We start from the raw sequence: 25,284 nt of genomic DNA, 5'->3' as shown, positions 1-25,284 counted from the left end.
CGCTCAGTCAGTGTTTCTAGAGACAGTGTTCTTGGAGGAAAGGAAAGCAGGGATTTGTTTTTCTTTAAAGAACACATAAATGTTCAATTTTAAAAATGGAAACTATACTGAATCGGGAAGAAAAAATATGAACGTTTATTTTCTACAGATCGCAGAACTGAAAAAAGGCAATTATCCTAACCCTTTCAGTTTTCAATAGCACAAAATGACAAAACGTTAAGAAACCATAACTCCTGAAACCTATGGAATTGAGCTCACCTTGTAAGGATGAGCTCTTTAAGAGCCTCAGCAGAACTAAGACTGGGTTACAAATTATCTAACCAAAAAACCCTAGTTACTGTTTCTTCTTAGGAAAACACTTTTCTTTCTGTAAAGATTTTGCCAGCAAGCAGGGAGTCCTGAGGAGAAACACATTAAAGGTGATTAATAAGCCAGGAAGGGGGGCCCTGACTTGAGCTACAATGCAAATGTAGCTTTAGTTACATTCTGACTGCCTCATTTCCCACTACCAGTTACCAAGCAAAGGCTGGATTAGCGCCTTAAACTTGGTGTCTGCTACACTTCCGGAGGGGAGCCCTTGAAGGCAAACGTATTACATACTCTGCAAATCTGACTCAATCATCTCAGATCTCTTTGGACCACTGTAAGAGCACTGTGCTCCTTTGTCTCCCTCCCCCCATTCCCAGCAGACAGGGCCTTACCATACTGCCCAAGTAGGCCTCAAACCTGCGTTCCTGGGCCTCAGTTGAGATTACAGGAGTGTGCTACCATGCTAACCCCAGTCTTTCCGTTTCCTACTTTCTGTATTTTCTCTACTACACACGATATGTTTTTCAGAAGAAAACATAGGATCCTGTTACATCTATAGAGAAAATACGAGCTTCGCCAAATGAAGGCAGCACTGTACTTCACCTGACAATTTAGTAAGGCTGCCAGAAGTGATCAGGATGCTGAAAAGAATTCTAAGGGAGGAGCTGCGCTCTGCACAGACCCCCAAGGGAAAGGGGAAGGAGACCTAGCAGTGCTGGGGAGTCAGGACCAAGTATCTCACTTCCGAATATGGGAAAAATACTGGGCTAACAATCGGACTTAGGTGCAGCAGAGAAAGAGGAGGATGACATCAGAAACGACACCTGAAAACAGCAAGAAAAAAGGGCTAGGGGTGTCGCCCAGTGTGAATGAGGTATCTGGGTTCCAACCCCAGCACCAGAAACAACAACAACAAAAAAAAATCTAGATGACAGCGCGCCTCTGGAGAAGCCACTGACAGGCTGGAAAAATGGAAGAATTTTCAGAACCACCACCGGCACGCAAGAAACAAGAGATGAGCAGAAAAGTCAGGCACAGGCAAAAGGCCAACCTCAAGATGCCCTGACTGCTGTGGTGCAAACCAAGGTGGGAAATGAAATCTGAGAAACAAAAACCTTTCACAACAGCATCACAAACCATGCAGTGAACAAGATACATACAAGCCCGGGAACGTAGAAGGTAGGCCCTGAATATCTTGCTGTGTCAAAAGGAAAGAAGCTTTTGATAGATGTTGGGGAGTATACTGCAGGGACACAGATAGCAGCTTAGAGGGTCTCCCATTAATTTCCTCATCAACAAACCCACTGGAACACTGTCAAGAAAATCCCTAATTTTAGGAATGCACGATGAACTATTTGAGGATCAAGAGACATTAATTATGTTTGCAAGTTGTTCACCAATGGTTCAAGTGTATATATAGAGTCTGCCAAGAAAATGTATACAACACTTCAGAAAAAGAAAAATGGTATGATGTTTTTTCAAGAGATGTGTTTGTTATCCTCGTACGGGGGACCCTAGAGGCTGTCCTATAGGGCAGAAAACCCACCACACTACCGGCCCTTAGAAAAGACACTCAAAATGCATGTGCAGCAATCTCAGTGACCCAGGTTTCCCAAGCAGCAGCTCATCATGCGCATAAATGCCTAGAAGCTACCAGCCACCACCATGAGCACCTCTTGTAATTGCAGAAGCTCAGTAAATTTAGTATTAAAAATACAAGTTCTTCTTTTCCTGAAGTGTGTGAACATTTTTGTTGGTGGACTTCACCGATATGTGGGAGGAGGGAGCCTGCAGGACCTGGAGGAGGTGAGACCCCTGGGAGCAGGAACACTGGGAAGCCCACCATGTCTCTCTCTCTGTTTCCCAGCTGCCCTGAGGAGAACAAGGCTGCTCCTCTCTCCCCAGAGACCAGCCCAGCCCACCTGACGCACTGCAGGCTCAAAGCAAGGGGAGCCAAGCAATCGTGAGCTGCAACCTCTGGGGTACTGAAGCAAAACAAACTTTTTGTCCTTCAAAGCTGATTTTGTTAAGTATTTTGTCACAGAAGCCAAAAACTGACCAAGTAAAGATTAAAAGGGAAAAAAGAACAGTCATGTCAGTACACCATGACTGGTATTTGGGGAATTCTACTTACACTTTGCAACTTTAACAACAGAAAAGGTCAGGTTTGAAAATACCATCAATGAAGTAAGAACCAAAACCCACTTCTTATGGAGCAGGGGAGATGCTATCAGGGGCTCTGAGGACTCCAGAGGACACGGCATCACTCACTATTCACAATGACCTGCCCCTTTCATCGAGACCAGAAACCTATGCCAGGACTTACACCAAGAAGCATAAGAAATTGCATTTACTTCAAATATGTAAACAAGGTTACTGACAAAGCCACTTAGAAAACCTTGGAAGGGAGGGGTCCTGAGGCAGGAGGCTATCACTGCAAGTTAGGGTTAGGGTGAGGCCAATCTGGGCTACAGCCTGTACTGCACAGACCTGTCCAAAAACACTGAGAAGAACTAATGACTTTTTTGCTGTAGTTATTGTTGCTAAATTGCTTGAAAGACCAGGAAATTTCTTTTTGACCCAAAAAGAATGAGAACGCAAAATTTATGAAAGAGGCAGGAAAAATTACCTTTCCAAAAGGATATGGGGTTTTTTGTTTTGTTTTTGGAGAGAGCCAGGGTCTCCCTATGGACGGCAGGCTGGCTTTTAGGTTGCCTACACAGCCTAAATTGACCCCGAACTCACGATGATCCTCCTGCCTCAGCCTCCCCAGTGCTAGTATCATCTTCTTAGATGTCACATGTGGCCTTTCTCGTGTACGTCTGTTTACTGTGAATTGTTTTTTAATATAAAACCCTATGCAGACACTGGGCTGTAGCTCAGTGGTGGAGTGGATATCTAAAACGTTGAAGGCCTTAGGTTCATGGCAAGCACCTTGTTCAAAAAGGAAAAAGGAAAAGAAAGAGGAAAAAACCTAACGAGCCAAGGAGAGGAGTTCTGCAGTACTGAAATATACTTATCTTTAACTAGTATGCATCATATAGCAACCTCTTATCACTCAAGAATTCTAGCAGTACCCGTACTTTTTACCTCCATGAGGGAGGAGTTACCCCATTGGTAAAGACAAGCTTATATCAAGTTTCACACCTCTGACATAGGCTGATCGTACAACTTACACCTAAAACCACAGTAAGGTGACTACTATTAGGTGACTTTTTTTCAGTTAGAGTGGTCCTACAACACAGTACTTTATATTTCTTCAGATCTTACTTCAATCATCACAAACAACACCCCAATGATCCTCATACATTGGTAAAATATTTTCACCAGGCAGAATGGACAAAGGGCCACTGTGGAGCTGTTGGGTCATCTAAACCCTCGGGAAAAACTTACACTTTTCCCCTTTCGAGAAATACAGCATGACTTCAACAAAGAAGTCCTCTCAATTCATGAAGTACCACCCTCCTAGCACTGCCCTCCTAAACCAGGATCATCCTGGGGTCTTCCAGCACCTCCCCACTGCAGCCGCATCAGCAAAGGACAGGCTGGGGCCCTCACACTGAAGCCACTCCCATCAGGGATGTCCCCACCCCAGTCCACAGTCCACTGCATCTCCAGACCTCCTCCTCTCACCCTGCAGCCTGGGCTTGAACCTAAGTAGCTTCTACGGTTCCTTTCCGTGATGTGGGTAGCTGAGGTTCAGGTCCAGACAGGGGCACAGCCTTGCTGCACACCTCCACTCATCGCACACCGCAGGGGTACCCAAGTGTCAGGAAAGAGGTACAAAAGGCCAATGCCAAAGGGGCGGCTTTCATAATTTTCCGAAGATCGGTTTTCGAAACACCAACTTTTCAAAGCTCAGAAACGGTCAACAGCAGCCTAGAGGGATTCATCAGGAGACTTCTGTACACTCACCAAGTATGTGGGAAAATCTTATTAAGATGGTGTCCTGCCTGAGTTTAAGAAGTAATATAAATGGAAACTTCCAGCGATTCTCAAACACGTATTTCAGTGGGTCCTCAGGGCCTGAGGTGAGCCAAACATGCTATGCTTACAGGGGAGCAGGGGAGCTCCTTTTCAGGTGAATTCTTGGCAAATTTACCACAAGGCTTTAGTACATCCAGTTCAACTGACCCAGAGTCCGCATCTGACTGAGAGTCCATCTTAAGAAAACAAAACAACTCCAATTCATAAAACGTGGTCAGCGTGGAACAAACTAATCAAAATTTGGAACCATCTAAAGTCTCTGCCAGGTGTGGTGGCACAGCCCTATAATCCCAGCACTCAAGAAATGAGGCAGGGGAATCGCTGCTGAGCCACACAGGGAGACCCTGTCTCCAAAAAAAATCTAACACTGAAATCGCAGTTGCATATTTAGTAAACAGGGGGGAAAAAAAAAATCACATCCTGCTGCAATTGCTCTTATGAATATAAGAAAGGACAAACTCCACCCTCAAGCCTATTGGCAAACCCAGGAACAACCAAATAACTCATTCTGAAAACCCAGAGTGAAGGGCCATGCCTCAGAGAGGGGAGAAACGATAGTAAGTGGGGTTTAATTTGCTCTAAGTGGTAAAATATATAACAACATAAAGGAATGATGATACAGAACAAAACTCTGTACAGTTTTGTTAAAGTATTTGCATGGAGGAAAAGAACATTTATGAAGGGAAAAACATATTGAGAAAACAACAGTGCACCGAGGGGTAATTACTTTTTTTGCTGTTCTGTGGGCCCCCTCGCCACCCACGGGGAGAAATGTATTTTAAACTATGTGCATATGCCCCACACAGGCCACAGCGGCCCCGCCTACTGAGCCTTGGGTCGGGCTGCCAGGTCCACACACTGTGCTGCTAGCTGCTCTGGGAGGATCCACAGGGACTCTCATGTACCCCGCTCTTCCTTCCTCTAGTCTTAGGAACTCGGCTTTCACACCTAACTGCCCACTACTTCAAGCTTGGTAGAGGCTGAGAACCCGTCTCCTAGAACTGTGGGTGAGAAGACTCAGCAGTGCCTGTGACCACTCGTCTGTTACAGAAAGGCACACCGCGTGAGAAGGCACAGGGAGCCTCTGAGGAAGAGACAGGCCAAGCAGAAAGAAAGAAGCCCTTCTTTCTAACCTAAGAGAAGACGAACACTTTCCTCGAGATGCTATACATAATAACTGTGCAAGCAGCCTCTAATGTGAATCACTGAAATAGTTTTAATCGTCACTAAAAAGCTTCCATCATCTCTGCAACACAGGGGCTTAACAGATTCTAGCAAAATACTAACAGCTACAAACACTGAAGGAGAAGTGCACTCTGGGAGTGTGTGCTTAGCAGAAGTGAGGCCCTGAATACAGTCTCCAGGACAGGGAGGGAAAAACACTAAAGTTGGCCAGGATGTGGGACTCCAGTTACCGTACGCTATAAAAGCACACTGAAGTAATGTGACAGTTTCTTACAAAATTGAAACTACTTTCTGACCCAGTGACTACACACAAAAGTATTTACCCATAAGAAAGAAAACCCATGACTACAAATACCTTTCAATTCAAATATTCACAGCAACTAATGTCCCCAAACTGGAGACAACTTTTGGGTCTTCAGCCAGCAAACAGACAAGACAAATGTGTGTAGATTTATACAACGAACCCTTAGCTAAATACAAGCACACATACATGCATACAAATAATACATACAATAGGACACAGTTCAAATGAATTTGCAAGCCTTTCTGCTAAAGAGTAGGCAATATTTATAACTATTTATATTTATATTTTATTTATAAATATTTATATAAAATCAGAATACTGGCTAGGAAGAGATACAAATGACTCCAAATCCATGCAAGGAGCACTTTCAGAGTAATCAAATATCTCCATTTTGACTGGGTGGTGGTCACATGGGATACAGGATTGCTAAACCTCAAGGATCTGTATACTAGAAATGGGCATATTTTGACTGTGTAAATTACACAGCTGGTTTGTTAAACTGAGCGTTCAAAACCTTAAGGTTTTTCTCCCACCCTCAATGAAGACAGGTGTTCACTGGTGTACGGATTTACCAGCCTCGTCCCCAACTAACAACATGCAACTTCTTGCCATAAGTCAAGGTTTTAAAATATTTAACAACACAAGCTTTGCGTAGTGGCAGTATCATAGCCAATGAGGTTTACCCGAGGCATGACTATTGCTAATTAAAATATTTAACAGCACAAAACTAACTTTGAAGTGCATTTTCCTAGAACACAATTTTGCTCTGTAAACATCTTCATGGCTGCATTTCAATATATTATGTTCCTTTTGCAACCCTACATTGAAGTTGGAAACATTCTAAAGAAGGTGTTTATAAATTTACTAGATTAAAAGGTGTAAGTATCTCTGAGATAAGGAAAAGGATTGGAGGCTGGAACACAGAGCAGGAAAGACTCAAGGAAAGTTAACATGTTGCTGGAGGTGCAGGTGTGCCAGCCAAACCCCAGGGAAGGCTAAGCTTACCTTAGGCAGTGAAGGGGTCCCAGCCCAAGGGTTTAAGGTGATAGTGTGATCACTTTCACCACTGTCTGAAGGTATTAGTGAGACCCAGAGTCAAATTCGGGAGGGCCACTCTGCTGCTTCCAAGGTACAAAGGAAGCAACAAGAGACCCAGCCCCTCCACCCAGACCACCACCCTCCACCTCGTCGGTGTGGGCCACATGCAAGGAAAGATCCTCCTGCTCATAGATGTACTTCAGAAGTTGCAGGGTGCTGAGTCACACAACGTCAATCTGTTGTTCTTTCATCAAACGCGTTTTAATCTATGTCTGGTGCATAATGCATATTTTATGCTAACAAAATTCCTTTACAAGAGATTCCCAAAGGCCTTCTGAATTGTTCTACTGGAACACAAATTTCTTAAATGGATGCACAGCTACAAGTCACAGTTCCTGCGTGCAAGGTGCAATGACTCATCCCCTGGAGGAGGCTGTGAGGGGAGAAACACATCAAGCTCCCTTCTTTCCTACAACCCTGATGCCCTGTAGTCTCTGAGGAAGCAAAAGTAACTTCAGACCCCACGCACCAAAGCAACAGCACCCTCTGCCACGGGGCTGTTCAGCTTCACCTCCCAGAGTGAACCTAGGTGAACTGGGTTCACATACTGTAATTAGTCACATGACAAAATATACCTGAAGATTCAGTAACAATCATCCAAACAGAACCATCTGAAAACCTGATTAAAAAGTACAAGTCAATGCAGAGGTTCAGGAAATGCAAACTTTTTCTTGTGGGTTGGTTTTGTTTGTTTTTTGCTGGCTGGGGCGAGGGGGGCCCCTCAGGGCAGGGGATTGAAACCAGGCTGCTTCAGGTATAACAGGCAACAGTTCTGTCACTTCTAAGTCCTAAAGGTCTTTTCTTAAAGGAGAAAGTCCTTCTTTCAACTATCATTTCTCATGCATATTGCAATGGATGTTACCTCTTTATCACTTTCTCCCCTACTCTGTTCTAAGGGTCATAAACAAAAAGATAAGGTGTCTGAGCTGGCCGTGGTGGTACACACCCGTAATTTCAGCACTCAGGAGGCTGAGGTAGGAGGATCACAATGAGTTTCGAGCCCAACCAGGGCTACATAGAGTTTTCAAGGCCAGCCCCGACTATACAGTGAGACTCTGTCTCAAAGAAAAAAATAAATAAAATGCCTGGATTTTTGTGTATTTAAGAGGAGCTGGAGTCCCCAAACTCTGAATCAGAGGTATTTCTGCTGCCCTCACAGATACATGACCACATTACCTAACACAAGGTTATGATAGACATAGCAATAACTGCATATCAATACTTTAAAAACTCCATCAGAAGCTTGGTACTTAAATAGGGATAAGCCCTCAGGTATCCATAATGCACAGCTGACAGAAGAAAATCATTCTGAAAGACTGGGGAGAACCAGAATATATGCCAGGGTAGGGATGCGGGAAACATGCGAACCTTGGAGGGCAGGGTGGAAGCGGACAGTAACGAAGCTCACTTCGCAGGGAACACGCTCCTATTCTTGAGGTTTAAAAAGCACACACACACAAACACACAAAACCCAAAAAGGAATACAACAGTGGCCAGCATGGTGACACACGCCCATAATTCCAAACACTCGGGAGGCTGAACCAAGAGGATTGCCATGTGTTCGAAGGCAGCCTGGGCTACATAAGCAACTTCAAGGCCAGTCTGCACTACACAGTGAAACTGTGTCTCAGGAAAGAGAATGACACTCTGGACTACAGAAAACATTTAAACTTCTATACAAAAAATACAAAGTAAGCCTACTTAAAGTATTTCACATATAATAAACACCCATAACATAAATGGCTCAAAAAAAAAAAAGTCAGGAATGGTGGGGGCATGCCTATAATCTCACCCAGCCAGATGAGGTGACATACCCTGAAACCCCTGCACTCTAGGAGGCTGAAAGAGCATCTCTAATTCAAATAAATTGCCAGAGATACAGCTCAGAGCACAGGTGCCTGCCTGGCAAGTGAGAGGTCATGAGTTCAGTCCCTGATATCAAACACTCCCCCAAAAAAATCAATCAGATTGGCTGCTTACGTGACTTGGAGTGACCCTGTCCCAAAAGGTTTTTTAAAAAAGGGGGGTCTAGGCTCCAAGTCAGTTCAAAGGCCCTGGGTTCACTCACCGGTATCAACTCCTCCCCCATGAAAGAATCACTTCCTACCCTACAAACAGCCATATTTTGTGTGCATGTGTGTACATCATATAAAAAGAAAGTATTTTTTTAAATATGTAAAAATTGGCAAAAGTTATAAACAACAACAACAGAACAATATGGGATAGGCTGACAGACCAAAGAACTTGCTCAACACTGAGAAATGTTACATTAAAAACAATGATGGGTTGAATCTGTCACCAAAAACTAAACAAACTGTATGATAGTAAACACTGGCAGGAGGAAGAGGGAAATAAAGGCTCCGGGGGCTGCTGCAGGGTGCGTCCCTCTATGAAAAGAATGATCTCTTCTGCTAGAGAAACAGCACATGTACTTCCAAGCAGCCCTGCTCTGTAATTATACTGTGTGTGAAAGATGTACCGGAAGAAATTGTAAGTAAACTACAGTGGAAACAACCTAAATGTCCAGGGGATGCCTTGTCAATGTCAGGGCTCATGTGGGAAGGAAAGCGTGCTGACATAAACCACGGTGCCCTGGCCCTGGCAATACCAAGTGGCAGGAAGAAGAATGACCCGAAGAGAGCCTGCAGACAGTGTGAAGTTAGGGAAAGCCGAACCCCACAGCCTGTCCACACACCCCTGCTCTAACCTGGGGCTCCACACCGCCACACTACAGAGCAAACCTCAGAGAGGTGCTGGGAACATCGAGAGGAGGACGACCAGATTGGCTCCATGTGACTGTGAATCTGACACTGAAAGTGACTTCAAACTGCACATTACAAAGCAGGATGTAGTCCCGTAGTTTTCTTCCAGACAAAGGAATACCTGGATGGTGAATTAAATTGCTATGAAGAGCTGAGCTAAGGCAAAGCCACCAATCCTTTCTTCTCAGGTTACCTGCCCAAACCAGGTATAGCACAATAAAGGCTTTGATACCCTTCAGATTCTGTGCGCAGAATGTGGAGAGACTGCCTAGCATTTTTAAATGGGTACTGGCCCTGGGCTCTCCAGCCCTCATATATACTGTACCAACTCTGACATACTTTAAACTAACACACTCCCAAATCTCTTTCCACGACTAGCTAATGCATGTTAACACAGGGCTGACCCATTCATAGTAGCATGATAGCTGCTTGAATTTCCTACCTAGGAATATACAAGAATCTTTTGGAAGCGTGAGGCAAAAGCTCACCACAAGGCCAAAAAAAAAAATCCCATGTTAAAACCAAGGAGTAAAGGTCATGGACATAGCTTTATTGTAGAGCTCTTGCCTAGCACACCTGAGGTTCTGTTCAATCCCTAGCAAAGTCTAAAAAGTAAAACTATATACCAAAAGGAGTTAAGACTCTACCTTTCTTTACAATTGAGAAGAAATTATCCTACAGAACTAAATTAAGTACCCTACTTTCAGATTACCACAATAAACATCCTGTGAAGACTATAAAATCTGGGGCTTTGTTCCTTCTGTGGATATCTTAGCTGAATCTTTATGATCTGCAGGAACAAGAGTATCCAAAACCTAAAGTTTTTTTTTCCCCCCTACATTGGAAGGGAAAAACCGAGAAACTAATTTCTCAACTTGGCCCTGCTTTAGTTTAACTCGAACAAATTTAGAGAAGCAACATTACTACATCTGAAAGACAGCCAACATTTACTTTGGCAGAAAAAAACCAAAGTCACTAAAATTATTTTTTTATTACTACTGGAGTGCTGCAAAAAGGACCAACAGCATGGTTATTTCATCCTTTTTTAATGGATGACCAAGAGCACTGTGTCCAAACTGCCAAAGCTGGAGTTCTGAGGGAAGAGGCACAGGGTCACCTCCGTGCACACAATGCGAGGTTGCCTTTTCAGTCACATGCCCTGTGTTCACTATACTATTCCAGTCTTTTATGTCAGTTGGGGGAAGGGATTTAGTCAAATTCATCCAGACAGGTCTGAGGTTTGTATGGGATGCAAGCTTGGGTGACAACATTTATTTGCTGATTGCCACCTAAGTGCCAGTAGGTTAAGTGCCAGATGTGGAACCAAGCCTAGAGGTGCATGCCTATAATTCCAGCCCTTGGGAGGCAGAGGCAAGAGGTCTTGGGTTCAAGACCAGCTGAGGCTACAGAGTGAGATCTTGTCTCACAAACAAACAAAAAAAGGGGGGGCTGGGGATGTAGCTCAGAGGTAGAGCACATGCATAACACACACAAGGTCCTGGGTTCAGTTCCCAACTTGCTGCCCTTGCCCCCCCCCCCAAAAAAAGCTAAGATTTTTTGTTCAGTCAACCACTGGAAACTGCCAAAATTTAGGCAAAAGTTACTTCAAAAAAAAAGAGTCAGGTATGCTGGCGTGTGCCTGTAAGCTCAGCATTGGGGAGACTGAGGCAAGAGACTCACCATGAGCTCAAAGCCAGCCTGAGCTACACAGTAAGAATATAGCCTAAAAAACAAAACAAGCTAGCGGACCATAATACAGTTTATTGCTAGTGAGTGCCCATTACCTCAGACAACAGAAGAGCAAATTACTATGGCGTATCTGTTTGTACATCTCACAATATATACCTGATAGAATATATATACCTGGCTTTGCCTGGGGGTGTTCACAGGAACTGAATTGGCTGCAGGGGAGTGAAGAGGGAGCAGTACCACGTAAATAAAAACCTGAGAGCAGTATCCATTAATCAGTTAAAATAGATTTAAATGAAAAATGATGGTTGCAGTGGTACTGGGACAGCTCCAGGAAGATTTAGGGTTCCCTAAATCTGCAGAGGAGATAAAGGGGGATAGGATATCCCAGAGTTCCACAGAAGATGCAAGCCAGGGCCAGGATATAGCTCAGCATAACAGCAGCTGACAAGTGCAAGGTCCTGAGTTCAACTCCTAACCAACTGCACACCTATTACAGATCAAATACACATTTTGGGTCAAACCCAAAAATGGCAATTCTGCACCTGAGCAAGTTCATCTATGATCCAGGGCCCCCAGGCCCTTAGAACGCTGTACTCACTGATGAAAATGCACACCTGCTGTGACCCAGAACACAAACGCTGGGTCCATGTACCAAAGAACTTCCTGCATCAAGAAACATTAAAATGAAGGTCACTGTTACACTCTCTTTAGTAGCAACAAGGAGAAAGTTAATTGTCCATTACATAGATATATGTACATTATGTGAATAACTTTTTCTTGGGTGGGGGAAGGAATCTGATCTCAAAGCATTCCCTCCCCTAACTCATATGTCACACATCACAGCAACTATTTTTTCTTTCCAGCCCCATAAACATTTTCCTCTGCCTAGACACTGCTTTCTGCTAGTGTCCTCTTTCACTAGCCCCCTGGGGCCTCGTATATACTTGCCAAGAGAAAATTTAAGTGCACACATAAAAGTACCCCAAAGGGCTATTCCAGTGCCAGACCAGCCAGGTGAAACTTGTCTGTGCGCCTCACTGGGCAAGGCCAGAGGAGATTCCTCCCCAAGCTCAGGAACTTAAGGTGTCATCCATCAGTCAGTCAGTCAGTGCGTTGGTCTGTCTGTCTCTCCCCACCCCGCTTAATTTGCCTGTAAGCTCCAGGCAGAATTCCTTCTTTATGCCCTATCTAACTCCTTGAAATGGAAAACTTGCTCCTATTCTTTCCCTCTCCATCCCCTGCAGTCAAGTCATTTCCCTGTGAGCACCCCGGGGCAAAGCTAAGCACTGAGCTCTCAGGTGTGGGTGTGGGGTGCTAGCGTCTCCTAAGGCCACCAGCCACATCCTCCCATCCATCAACAAGATGGCACCCAGGTCCTTCCCCTCTGACCTGTACATTGGGTAATTATCACCTGGCATTACAAAGTTCCTGTCCCTTACTCAGGTTTTTCCTTAACACTTTTCAACTGTCAAAATGTGGAGTTGTGGTGTCTTCTCTCCATCCATCTCTCTCTCTCTTTTTTCATGGTGCTGGGGACTGAACCCAGAGCCTTGAGCAAGTTAAGCAAGTGCTCTGCCACTGAGCTACATCCCTAGGCCAACAGATACTTGGAGAGGCAAAATGAAGGTGGCACACGCTGAGTCTGGTTTAAGTGCCCTAGTTCCTGTTCTTTACAGTCCCCTGGAGCCAGTAAATGACCCTGAGCAGCTTAATGCAGGCCAGGTAACAAGCAGACTCAAAGCAAGAAGCTGGACACCTTGGGGTGGAGGCAGCATACTGTCATTCACACCAAAGCTTAGTGGTAGGGCACCTGTGTGGCCTGTGCAAAGACCTGGGTCCCAACCCCAATAACTTATCTAAATGTACACTAAAATGTCTTCAACCCCAGCCTCCCCATACTAGGGCCACTACTTGTCTAATCAGCTCATCAGTAAAAATAAAATGCAGAGCACTTTGCAAATGTGTGAAAGAGTAACAAACGGTCCTATTACTTTACAGGCAAAACATTTGTGGTGTTAGTTACTACCATGGAGGGAATTCATTCAACAAAGAACTTACACCAAGAACTCATGATGGTGGAACTGGAAACACAAGGAAACTGTCACTTGCTAACAAAATATACTTCAAGAAGATTCTGCTCTATCACGTGCCTTCCCTTGTCCTTCTAAAGGTTTGCCGGGAATTTAAGTGCTAATAGCTTTGAAACTCAGGAGAAAGGCTACAGCCACAAGCTGCAGCAGGCCTGTTTCCAAGAAACGACCACAGGAACAAGGACCAGTCTCTGAAAACTCCAGGTGGCATGGATGCCAAGCACAGAAGGACTCCCTTGAATGCAACAGCTTGTCACACCACCCGCTCCTGCAAGGCCCAGCCCTGGCCCAGCCCCACCACATCCAATGGGACTTCTTGCTTCATTTCAGAGGGTCCCCAGAGACCACATTAATCTCATAACTAAATCAATCAAAAGTCCAGATAGATTAGCAAGGGGTGCCAGGGTTTCCCAATATAATACAGAAGAGGACTCTAGAAGGAACCCAAGCATGCAAGGGCGTGTCCTTGGGTTCCTTGCATGCTTGGGTTCCTTGGTCCGGCAGCTGCCAAGCACATGCATGTGTGTCCTTGGGGTGGGAGAGTGATGTGATGGTATTGGGCTGCAGAGACAAGTGAACCGTTCCAGTGGTGACTTCTACCTCTAACAGCAGCTAACCAACCCACAACTCCCCCGGCTCTCCCTGGGCTCGGCATGACAGTGCCGAATCACAGGGGACAGGTACTTATATAATTCCCTAAATGCACTGACAGGAATAAACTTGCTTTCTCCAGGGACCCTTGAAACTCCCTTTTGGGCAAAGATCATGTCTTCCACAGCATGCAGAATGCTTAAGCATCAGAACAGGCAGGCAGAATCTAATGGATCTGCAGTGCCCTGGCCTTTTTTTTTGGAAGCCAGCTTAAATGGGCCTGGACACGCAAGGGGAGGGAGGAGAGGGACAAACACAAAATTAAATTGCTATAACTAGGACACTTGTCAAGCCACACTTTTGCCAAGTCAGGTAGCTGAAAAAGGAAAGGCAGGAAGCAGCCATTTACAGCTTTCCCTCCAGCACTGCTCTTTCCCTCATTAGCATCACGGAAAGAGAAACGCAAAGTGATTTCCTCCCTAACTTTTTTTTTTTTTTTGGGGGGGGGGTGGATTAAGGCAGTCTTTTTCTACTACGAGCCACTTGATACACATCACATCCTCTGCTTGGTGAAGGACTAGACAGCGCCTCTCCAAAGCACTTGTTAACTTTTTTTCCTTTTAAGAAAATATCCCCACTGCCCCTAAGCCCCACTATTCATGGCTTAATTTGCAAACCCCATTAGATGAAAAGTACCAGAAAATTGCTTGTCCCATTTCACGCAGTACCTTCCCCATAGCGGTGACACAAGCAATTAGGCTAATATGCTGGTGTCCCGGGAGGACCATAGGGGACAAAAGTCTCAACTTTCCTAAATGGAATGAAATTTTCCCCCACTACAGAAGCAAGGTTCAGAGGGTGAGAAAAGGAAATTGCAATGCAGCTGAATTCACTATTTAATAATACAAGACTATATAATCAACTGTGAGTCCTTGAACTTACATTATACCTACCTACTGGGATGCTCTTGTAATTTCAAATATATTACTATAAAATCCTAGTCAATGGAGAGGCAAAAGATGGAGGGGTGGGGGAAATAAAATGGACTTTAATTAAAATATGAATAACCCAAGTCCAGCTAATTCAGAAGCATCTGACTTTAACACCTAGTCAGCTGGGAAACAGCAGCTGCTTCCAATTACAAGCAATTCTGAATTAACCGGTATCAGTGTCTAATGAAAAAGCTGTGTATGGAGGGAATTTTCCAATTCTGAACATACAGCTGTGCACATAGCCTTTAAAAAAAAAGAAGAAAAGAAAAAGAAATTCTAAAGATCCCAATGCCTGTCTATATAACCTCTTTCTAGGTCAGGACAAAGTTTTCCAGCTTGTTCCTGTCTCTACCTCTGATGCCAAGGGCAGCCTCTCTTCGGTCCCACAGGGACAGCCGGGGATTCTGTGGCCAGAACAAGCTCTGAACTCCAAAGGCTGAGGTCCTCCTCCTGGAGACAGAGGCAACTCTGCAAAACTCAGTTAATTCTTTCACACAAAACAGGAGGCCTGAAGGACTCTAGCCATGCTGGGACAGCTCCAGAACACTGCAAAGTTAAAAGCCTGACGGAATCTTCCTCCTGCAGGAAGAGTTCCACCAGCCTGCCGTGTAGAACATTCCAGAATGACAATCAGCTTCCAACTGCAGGTGGAGCTTTAGACCGCCAGATGGTTAGTGGCTTTAAAAAGGGTCCTACCGATGTGATCAGGTGATGGAAGAGTGAAGTGGGAAAGGAGCACAAGTCTTTAAAATCGCCTTCCTGGGTCCAAGCAATCACCAAAGCGTTTAAAGGTGCCAACAACCACCACTGACAGAAGGTTCCAGAAGCAGAAGTGAGCCGGTCAACAGAACTGCTTGCCTGAGACCTCCAACTTGCTTCCCTTTCATACATAAGACTCTCCCTCTTCTCCCTGGAGAGTGGTGTAATAAACCACTCTAGAAACATCAGTTACTTATGTCCAAGGCCTGGGTTCGATTCCCAGGGAAGAAAGGAAGGACAGTTATTTACCATGTTAAATCATGCGAAGGAAGGAAAATAAAGTTAGTAAAAATAAATTTTGCTTGCTGTGAATGCAGCAACATGCTGAACTGCCCTTTCCCACACATTTCCTGTTTTACAAGTAGACCATGATTCTTCAGAACAAAATACTAGTTAATACACAGCAATGTTCAGCTTTCCTATGAAAATAAAATGCTATCACAGGGCTCAGGGGAAAACAGCCACAGAGTGATTGCTCCAGGATTTGTGAGGTCCTGGGTTAGAACCCCCCCAATACTGCAAAAAATAAATACTGTACATAAAAATTAAAATTTAATGGAATAATTTTTATCAGCTAAAAAGGCACCAGTTTCTTAGACTGCACAGGGCAGTACACACACATGATCCCAGCACTTGGAGGCTGAGGTAGGAAGATCATGAGCTCCAGCCCAGATTAACTTCACAGGGAGGCTCTCTCAAAAACCGTCAGGCATGGTGATGCATGCCTACAATCCCAGCACTCAGGAGGCTGAGGCAGGGGGATCGCTAAGAATTCAAGGCCAGCCTGACCTACAAAGGGAGTTTAAAGCCAACCTGAACTACATCATAAAACTCTGTCTCTTTAAAAAGACAAAAAAAAAAAAAAAAAACACTTGAAACAAAACAAAGCACATTTCTTCATACACCTCTAGAACATGCAAATAATACTGATAGCCCCCCTCCAAAATCTCATAAACTGCAGAGAAACAGGGGTTTTGTGGGGAGAGAGCTGCTTTATTTTGTTTTGGCAAGACTGGCAACTGAACCCAAGGGCCCTCACCCTGACCTACCTCCTCATTGCTTTTATTTTTTGGACAGGGTCTCAACTCTGTTTCCCAGGCTGGGCTCCAACTTGTGACCTACTGCCTCAGCCCCTCAGAATTCTGGGATTACAGGTTTGCCCCACCATACTGGGCCTGAAAACACTGTTAACGTACAAAAGATACTGTTATGTGTGTTGTTTCATAGGAAAGAAAAAAGATAGTTTTAAAAGACACAGGAAAGTGGGCATTCCAAAAGAATTGTGCTCATCTTTACCCCTAGTTTAGATCATTTCTAAAAATCTTTAGAAAAACTGCCCTGAAAAAAACAATTTCATTAACAATCAGTTTTCTAATGTCTTCCTCTCTTCTACAAATAGGAGAACTGTCAAAGAGCAGAATGTAGGTGCACAACCTATTTATAAATCTGTAAGTATTTCACTGTTCAATCCCACATGTTTACTCAGTACCCACCACGAGTATAAAACTCCTAGCAAATGAAAATCTTAACACTAAGAGTAGAGGAAATTAAGACATGCCGTGTTGTTAGCATGAGGAAGGTAGAATGTTTCCAAGAAGGAAACACCCTCCCACAAGGGGAAACTTAGCAAGATTTTTTAAAAGGGAAGACCCACAAAAACGGGTGATTGCTACTTTATTAATGATATAACTTCCTTCTCTACAAATGGCCACTTCCTAGGCTGTCTTGCATTTCTTGATAACAAAACATAAACATAACCTCTTCACCTGGTATCATGTCTTTTAACTACTGAAAGAAAAATCATTCTTAATTCCTGCTTTAACACTTGAAAGAAATAAATGTCAGCTAGCACAACTCAGGACTGAGTGACAGGTCTTAGCCCTGTTTTACAGATAAGGAAACTGACACAGGGAGAGATTAAGGAACCAGAAGATTAAGTCAGTCCGATCTGTACAGACCTCACAGGAAAAGAGAAGCTGACTCTTCACTTGGTTTGTAGAGGTGGGAGTGAGGTGTCCACCCCAGGCCCTGTTTCCAATTCCACAACTACAATATAGGAAACAGCTAGGTTACACAACCATGGTAAGGCATGATCAGGATAAAACATGATTCATGGAGCCGGGTGTAATGTCGCAGGCCTGTGATCTCAGCACTTAGGAGGTTGAGGCAGGAGAGCTGAGCTGCCTCAAGTGAGTTGTCAGCCTGAACTACATAGTGATACCCTAACTCAAAGAACAAAACAAAAATAACACATTATAACAAGCATTTTGAGCCAGGTGTGGCAGCACATGCCTGTGATGCCAGCCCTCTGGGGGGCTGAGGCAGGAGGATCACAAGTTGGGTGCAGCCCAGTGAAACCCTAACCCTCAAAAAAATGTAAAAAAGGACCAGGGACGTAGCTCCCTGTTAAGGCTCTGGATTCAATGCAGGAGGGGGCATTTAGGTAGTAGCCACTCAATCCATGGTAAAGTATTAGCCAATAAAAACTCTTCTTTTTTTTTTTTTTTTTTATCGGTACCAGGAATTGAACTCACGACTGCCTGCTTGCAAGGCAGGTGCTTATGCCGCTGAGCTAAATCCCCAGCCCCAAAAACTCTTCTTTTAAAAGACACCCAAACTTTCAGAGTCCGCTCTGGATAGAAACCAGCCAAACAGTGAGAGCTGCACATAGAAATCCCTGAGGCTGCTTTGTGTCTCCCCAGTGAGACGTGACAGAGTGCTGGGAAACACGCGATAAGGCAAGGCAGACAATGCACTCTGCAAGTCGTCTGTGGGGACACCAGGCTTGCTTCCAGCGCAAACCCTGAAGGACCATAATCAAAAAGGGGACCAGAGAAGGAACTGGGCCAAAAGAGGCTTTTTCAAGCAATGCTCTAGACCTTACAATCCCATCCTTGTTTTTCCACATCTTGAAACTGAAGGAGTTCTGGTTGGCACAGACATGAAGGAAAACAAGAGACCCAAACTCCTGACCCGAAGAGTCAATCCTAAAGCCCACCAGTGGTGCCAAGCGAGGCATCTCCCTGGGGCTGGCGAGAAGTGCAGAGTCCCAGGTCCCACAGGGCCTGTTCAGAAGCAGCACGAGACCTCTGTGTGATCGGCGCACGCTGGCTTTGAGCCCTCCTGAAACCATCTTTGGTCTCAGGCCTGCATGGTACCTCAAGTCCTCCCACAGAAGAGAATGCACCATGAAACCGGACAAACGAAACCAAGCAGATACATATTCCAGAAATTAAAACCAGACCGTGGCATTTCACTGTATACTTCAACACAGCCAGCACAAGATGTGAACATTCCCAGCAAAAAGAATCAATAAATGTTTGAGGTGATAGGCCAATTATCCAGGTCTGATCCAGTGTATTGAAATATCACACTGTACCCCATAAATATGTGCAACCGTATCTCCAATAAAAAATATAAATTGTTTTCTAAAAAAGCCAAGCATAGTAACCCATTCCTATAATCACAAAACTATGAGGCTGAAGCAGAAGGATCACAACTGAAGCCCAGCCTGGGCAACTTAGGACGAGGTAAGGCTCTATCTCAAACCTTTTTTAAAGGGCGCTGGGAGCATAGCTCAGTGATCGCTGCCTTCAAAATATGAGATGACAAAACAGCAATGGAAAGGGTGAATAACTGGCCCATCATCCCACAGCTTTCTCACAGCAGGGTCAAAATCTGTCAAGCCCAAAGATGCAGTTTCAAGTTCAGGTACCAGTTCCACCACTAGGTGTAAACCTCAGATATAAGAGGAATTCGTGCTTCTGTAGCATGCCCTAGGTCCTGATTGGTCTGACACCCAGCAATGCAAAAAAAAAGTACAAATTCTACAGCCGTGAGGAGGCTGTCAACCACCTAACACACAGCATCAGACTACAGGGATCCAAGGACCCTGGGCAAATCCTTCCCCCTGAAGTAGGGGTGCTGGGACCTACACAAGGACTAAGATACTACTATGTTCCCTCTCATGTTAATATTTCTTAATGTTAAAAAAAATTTAAAAAAAAACAGAAAAAAGAAAAATCACCAGCTAGGCGTGGTAGCACACACACAAGATCTCAAGGAGGCCACCCTGGCCAACTTAACAAGACCCTGGCTCAAAAAAATAAAAGAATAACAAGGGTTTGGGATATAGCTCAATGCAGAGGGGCAGGGTTCAACCTCTAGTACCCTCCCCCCAAAAGTTTTAATCACCAGTATTTGTACAGTGACTGAAGAAATGAAAAGGTGGGAGTAAAGCTAATTTCCTGGCATAACTCAGATACTGTTAACTTTTTCTTTTTTCTGTCTTTTTGAGACTGCGTCTCACTATGCAGTTCAGGCTGGCCCTGAACTCAGCTTTGCAGCCAGGCTGGACTCAACCTTACATTGATTCTCCTGCCTCAGCTCCCGCCCAGTGCTGGGATTACAGGTGTGTACCACCACACCTAGCTTGTTTACTTATCTTCAATCTAAAGTGAATTCTGGGGGGCTGGAGGTTTAGCTCAGCGGCATAAGCACCTGCCTTGGAAGCAGGCAGTCGTGAGTTCGATCCCCGGTGCCGATAAAAAGGAAAAAGACAAATAAATAAATAAATAAATAAATAAAGTGGATTCTGAGTACCCTTACTGAGGATCAGATCCAGAGTTGCACTGGATCAAGGCTTCACTTCTGGATACTAAACCAGCTCTGCATTCTACCTAGGCAGTAAAAGTACTTTAAATATCACCTAGATAACAGAGGTTTCTCCACATTGTAAACAAATGTCAGCTCTATCATCTCCTAGACAAATGCAGAGGGGCTCCTCCAGATACCACCAGACTAAAAATCCAACCTCAGGGAGTTAAGTATCAAATTTTAAAATGCCCCCACCCTTTTAGTACTGTAGACTGAATCAGGGCCTTTGCACTGAGCTGCATCCCAGCTCTTTAGTTTTGAGACAGGATCTCACTAAACCACTAGATTTCCCCGTCTGGGAACAACTTGCAATCCTCCTACCATGCCAGGATTACAAGTGTGCAACCACGCTGAAACTTCCTGTTTTTTCTTTTCCTTTTTTTATTAGACCTGTGACCTGGTCTACAGGTGCAGCTGTGGGGTGTTCAGATTAGCAGATTTATAGACCTGGGAGGAGCGACAAAACTATTAAGGGTTTCCACTCTTTAAAAAGAACTGGACAGCCATCTAGAACTGACAAACATTTTGAAGGCCAGCAAAGAAAGAACAGCTCAGCATATCTTTTGATGAATTGTGGGCTCTCCGGCAAGCACACCCCAGACAGGGAGGCCTTTCAGTTTCTTCAGGAACAGCCGCATTTCCCACCTTGCCTGCCATTGGCACACGCTCACATCTGACTTTAAGAGGCTTCACAAAAGAGTTATAGCCCCCAACTTCCTTGACTTTAATTAAACTTGGCTTCCACTTCTGAAAAATCCTCAAGTTTTTATTTTGTTTTGTAGTCTCACTAATGCTTTTAAATGAGAGATGCCGTGAAAAGGAAAAGCAAATTCTTTGCAGCTGCGTGTGAGCATTCTGCCAACTGAAGCACAGGAAGAAGCTCTCCCATGTTAAAAATTTCCAACTGGGAGATTTACAAAACAGCAGGGGAGAATGGATGGAGCAGAGGGAGACGTGTGCATGTGAAAGAGCTGCAAAAAGCTCCTTTTTTGTGTTGAAGTCCCGGGGCCTTTGGAGGCTCGTCATGCTTCAGCGAATGCTCCCCCCTCCCATCCCCCTTTCTAAAGCCAGCGTCCTCTCCTCCTCGCAGGCTTTCAGACCGAAGCACATTCTGCAGCAGCCCCATTTCTTAACTGCTCCTTTTGGGCCCCATCTCCCCAGGCCTCCCCCACAGCCACTCCGCCACAGCTGGATAATGCAAAGAAGCTTAACGGGGAGGTGGCAACCATTTTCCTCCGCCTAAATGAAGTCCTGGAGTTAAGCTGTGCTTCTAAGAAGGAAACGACAATCACTTTCGCAAATGAATTTTCTATTTCCTATTAGCAGCAGCAGCGGCAAGATAACCATGGTGGTCATCCATAGCTAAAGTTCAAAGAAGAGCTTTCTAAGTGTGTGCTGAAAAGCTATGGGGAAAACCTAGCTCTGATTTTGGGTCAAATATGACGCCTGAGAGAGTTGTTTTAAATGTATAGATTAAGTGATGCGTTGATGCATTTCAGGAGAAACTCCTTTCACAGTATCCCAGATAAGCAGGCACTCTGGGAACCAGCATCCCATTAGCATCTACCGCCCATCCCTCTGGGGCAGGGAAGAAGCTATACTTTGTATGCTGCTCTCTATTAGAGGATTCCTGTCTATGAAGTAGGAGGTTAATTAAGCAGGCAGCCATCTGGGAGGCTGCTGAAGTCCATTTCAGGGAGACTTTACTCCCACTGAACCCATGGGGCAACAATTTCTTCTGAACCCCAAGAAACACAACCCCATCCTCAAGAAGGAAGGTAAAATATCCCTCCTGAGGACCTGCACACAGTCAGCCTCCTCTCATGGGCCTAGATGCTGCACAGCTGAGCTGATAAACACCTTCACGGCCCACCAGGCCAGAAAGCATGAAAGCCAAAGAAACAGCCTTCACAACACTGTGGCTTGAAACAATACACCAGAAAACCCACCGGAACAGGCACACTCCCCACCCCCAAAGTCCTGGATTTTTCTACCTTTTACTATTATTTGAAACCTGACTCGAAAAAACAACTCTATTACCTAGACTATTTCTCAACTGACGCCTTTCCAGGGATTATTGGATCCCTCCTCAGTCCCTACGGCGGTTTCCAACCAGCTGGCTAGGATTCCGGCTCCATTCCCAGGGACTGCTTGTCCGCCTGCGTGTACTACTCCACACCATGCAGATCTCTGAACTCTCTCACATGGGAAAAGTGCAGGCGCCACTCAGTTAGGTGTCAGACAGTGGTGAGCTGCTCTTAAGACTTTTTTTAACTGGAGGAGGAAAAAGAGATCAGGAGACAAGAAAATAACACTCCAGGAGAGCCCAGATTCTCTGCAAGCAGAGTTCACAGTGTTAAATCCACTATTTCTCCCCACTGCCAAGGAGAAGATCTCACCATGCAGCAGGCTATAACATGTCAGCAGTAACCCAGAATCTCCATCACAGCCGCTAGAAGAACGCAACATCAGCGACAAGGATGGACCAGCAGGAGATGTGCACCCCATTTGACAAAAGATAACACAGAATTTAAGATGAGGCCCAACAAACTTACTAGGGATTCAGCTAGTAAACTGGCAGGGGGACGACTACTGGCCAGCTGATACCCAGGTTGTTATTAAAGTACCACATTTTTTAGGAGACAAGCCACCATCAGTGGAAGTCCCCTGGGGCCATGAGATAACTCTTGACATCAACACACACACACACAAATAAAACTTTCTCATCTCTCCAAAAAAACATTTTTTTTAATCCTGAGGATACAGAACTTTCAAAGCAACATAAGAAAATGTTTTATCTCAAAATAACTCAAAAAAGCAGAAGGGGCTTTTGATAAAAGATACATGAAGCCCAGCTATAGTATAGCAAACACCCTAGCCAGGAGGAACAGGTCGAGCAAGGGAAGTGCAATGCTGGGCTGCTGGGCAGAGGACAATGACCATGAAACTGCTGCTTCCTTATGAGGCCCTGCAAATTAGTCCTTCCCGGGGGAGGGGATGTGGGGTTCACTGTTCTCCTTTTCATTACTGCTGTTACAGGGCACATGTGTGTGCGAGCATGAGTGTGTACATGTGCGTGCAGGCACTGCTGCACCCAAGAGAGGGCTGAAATGAAGGGTGGGAGGATGTTAGGAGCAAATAAAAATTGAGGCTTGCCTGTGTATTTGTTCTTTTAGGAAGCGCTTTGCATGTGATAGGTAAAATGCACTCCTCAGAGACCATTCTCAAGCGCTGTTAACGAAAGGCTACATAAGGATCCCCAAAATCTGCTTAATCAGCACAAACTCCATATGGAATTCATCAGACCCATGGGTCATCTTGGGCTCCAGACACTTCCTAGTGTACAGGAATCAAGGAGAACGTGTGTGACAGTTATCTGAGCTAAAGCAAATCCCTCTGGCCTTTTAATTTGGGACTCCTGCATCTCATGCCATCTTTTTTATGAATATAGGAATGCATCTGGGGCCTTTCCAGCAGAGGAAGAAAGTACAATCATTCATCCAAGTTGGCTAGGAGACCTGACAAACTCCACTCTCCAACCCCATCAGATTGCCACCATCCGTGCCCTCCATCTTCCAAGGAGGGAGAACTTTTGCAAAGACCTCCCTGCTCTTGCAAAGGGACTGGAAAAGAACCAGACTGAAACGAAAGGAGGAGTAAGTACAGCATATGTTTAGCATGCATGAGGCCCTGGGTTCCATCCCCAACATCACAAAAGGAAAGGACAGGGACAGTGTCAGGGACAGCACAAAACAGGACAGGAAAGGGGAGCTGGACAGACAATGCTACTCTGTCCTGGGAAGACTGAGGGTGCTGATCCCAATCACCTGCTTGCCCAGCCCAAAAGGAACAGACTACGCCCCAGCTCACCACTACCTGAGGCAAGGTTCACAGGTCATGCTGTTAGGATCAGAATCCACAGAAAACCCTACAGGACACCCCTTTTTGTGGCCTGTAAAGTGAGCTGTCCAGTGGGTCTTTCTGTAGTCAGGAAGGTGGCTATATAATAACATCTGTATCCATGTGAGCAGGCAATTTTCAAAGCAACAGCACTTCACAAAATCAGTATCACAGAGCCAAATCTGGAATGTGACTGCACAGGTAGGTGAAGGCTCAGCTGACCACCATCCTGTTTTGAGCTGGAAGGATGCACAAGGGCTTTAAGACTTCATTAACTGCCTTTAAACAAAGATACAAACTGAAGTTTGGGGTGCAGGACTAAAGGGACAAGAATTCAGTAGCCCCAACTGCACCCAGTTAGGGGTTAAGTCCCACAGCTAGGCTAGAGCTGAGTGACTGTTAAAAAGACAAGGGCTGGGCTGGATCGGGCCAACATTACAAGGACAACCAACTGGTCCCGGTTGCTTAGCCCTGTGCTTTTAAAGGGCAGACGATGTGCCAACTATTTTAAAGCTCCAACACACTAATTCTGTAAACAATAAAGGCTACAGCCTGCACACTGCGCACTGGAATGGATTCCTCAACTTGGCCTCATCATTTATGCAGCTGATGAAACAAACACTGACAGCTTTTTTGCATTTGTAAAGGCCCCACAGCAGCTGTGGTGATCCCACCATAGAGCAATGAATTAAGCCTGAAACCCAGCTGGGTCTGAACAGAAGCCTTTTTTGCACAATACAGCAAGACTATCATTGTTAACCTAGGCATTATTGGGAAATATCCTGCATTACATTATAGGGCAGTTCTAACTCAATTCTGAAAATTAGCTCTAATAAGCAATTTTAATTTTCGTAGGAGGAATGTGGCGTTTCCTTTTAAAAAGCACAAGTATGTGTACAGGGTACAGGTACATCACACCAAAGGCAGCCTGGCACTACACCGATTTCCAGTGAAACACC

The 25,284-nt window shown here is 44.8% G+C and overlaps 1 protein-coding gene and 1 pseudogene across 1 annotated transcript in view; one reads left to right on the top strand and one right to left on the bottom strand.

Annotated features, from left to right (window-relative positions):
- Jarid2 (jumonji and AT-rich interaction domain containing 2) overlaps positions 1 to 25,284 on the bottom strand; it is a 226,800-nt gene that overhangs the window by 183,581 nt on the left and 17,935 nt on the right. The window lies entirely within an intron of this gene.
- LOC111756501 (U4 spliceosomal RNA) lies at positions 6,429 to 6,601 on the top strand (annotated as a pseudogene).

Source organism: Cavia porcellus, unplaced genomic scaffold (assembly GCF_034190915.1).
Source record: "Cavia porcellus strain 051 isolate PalLab524CR breed Dunkin Hartley unplaced genomic scaffold, mCavPor4.1 scaffold_13, whole genome shotgun sequence".
Classification (NCBI taxonomy): domain Eukaryota; kingdom Metazoa; phylum Chordata; class Mammalia; order Rodentia; family Caviidae; genus Cavia; species Cavia porcellus.
This window is presented reverse-complemented; position numbering and strand designations above follow the sequence as displayed.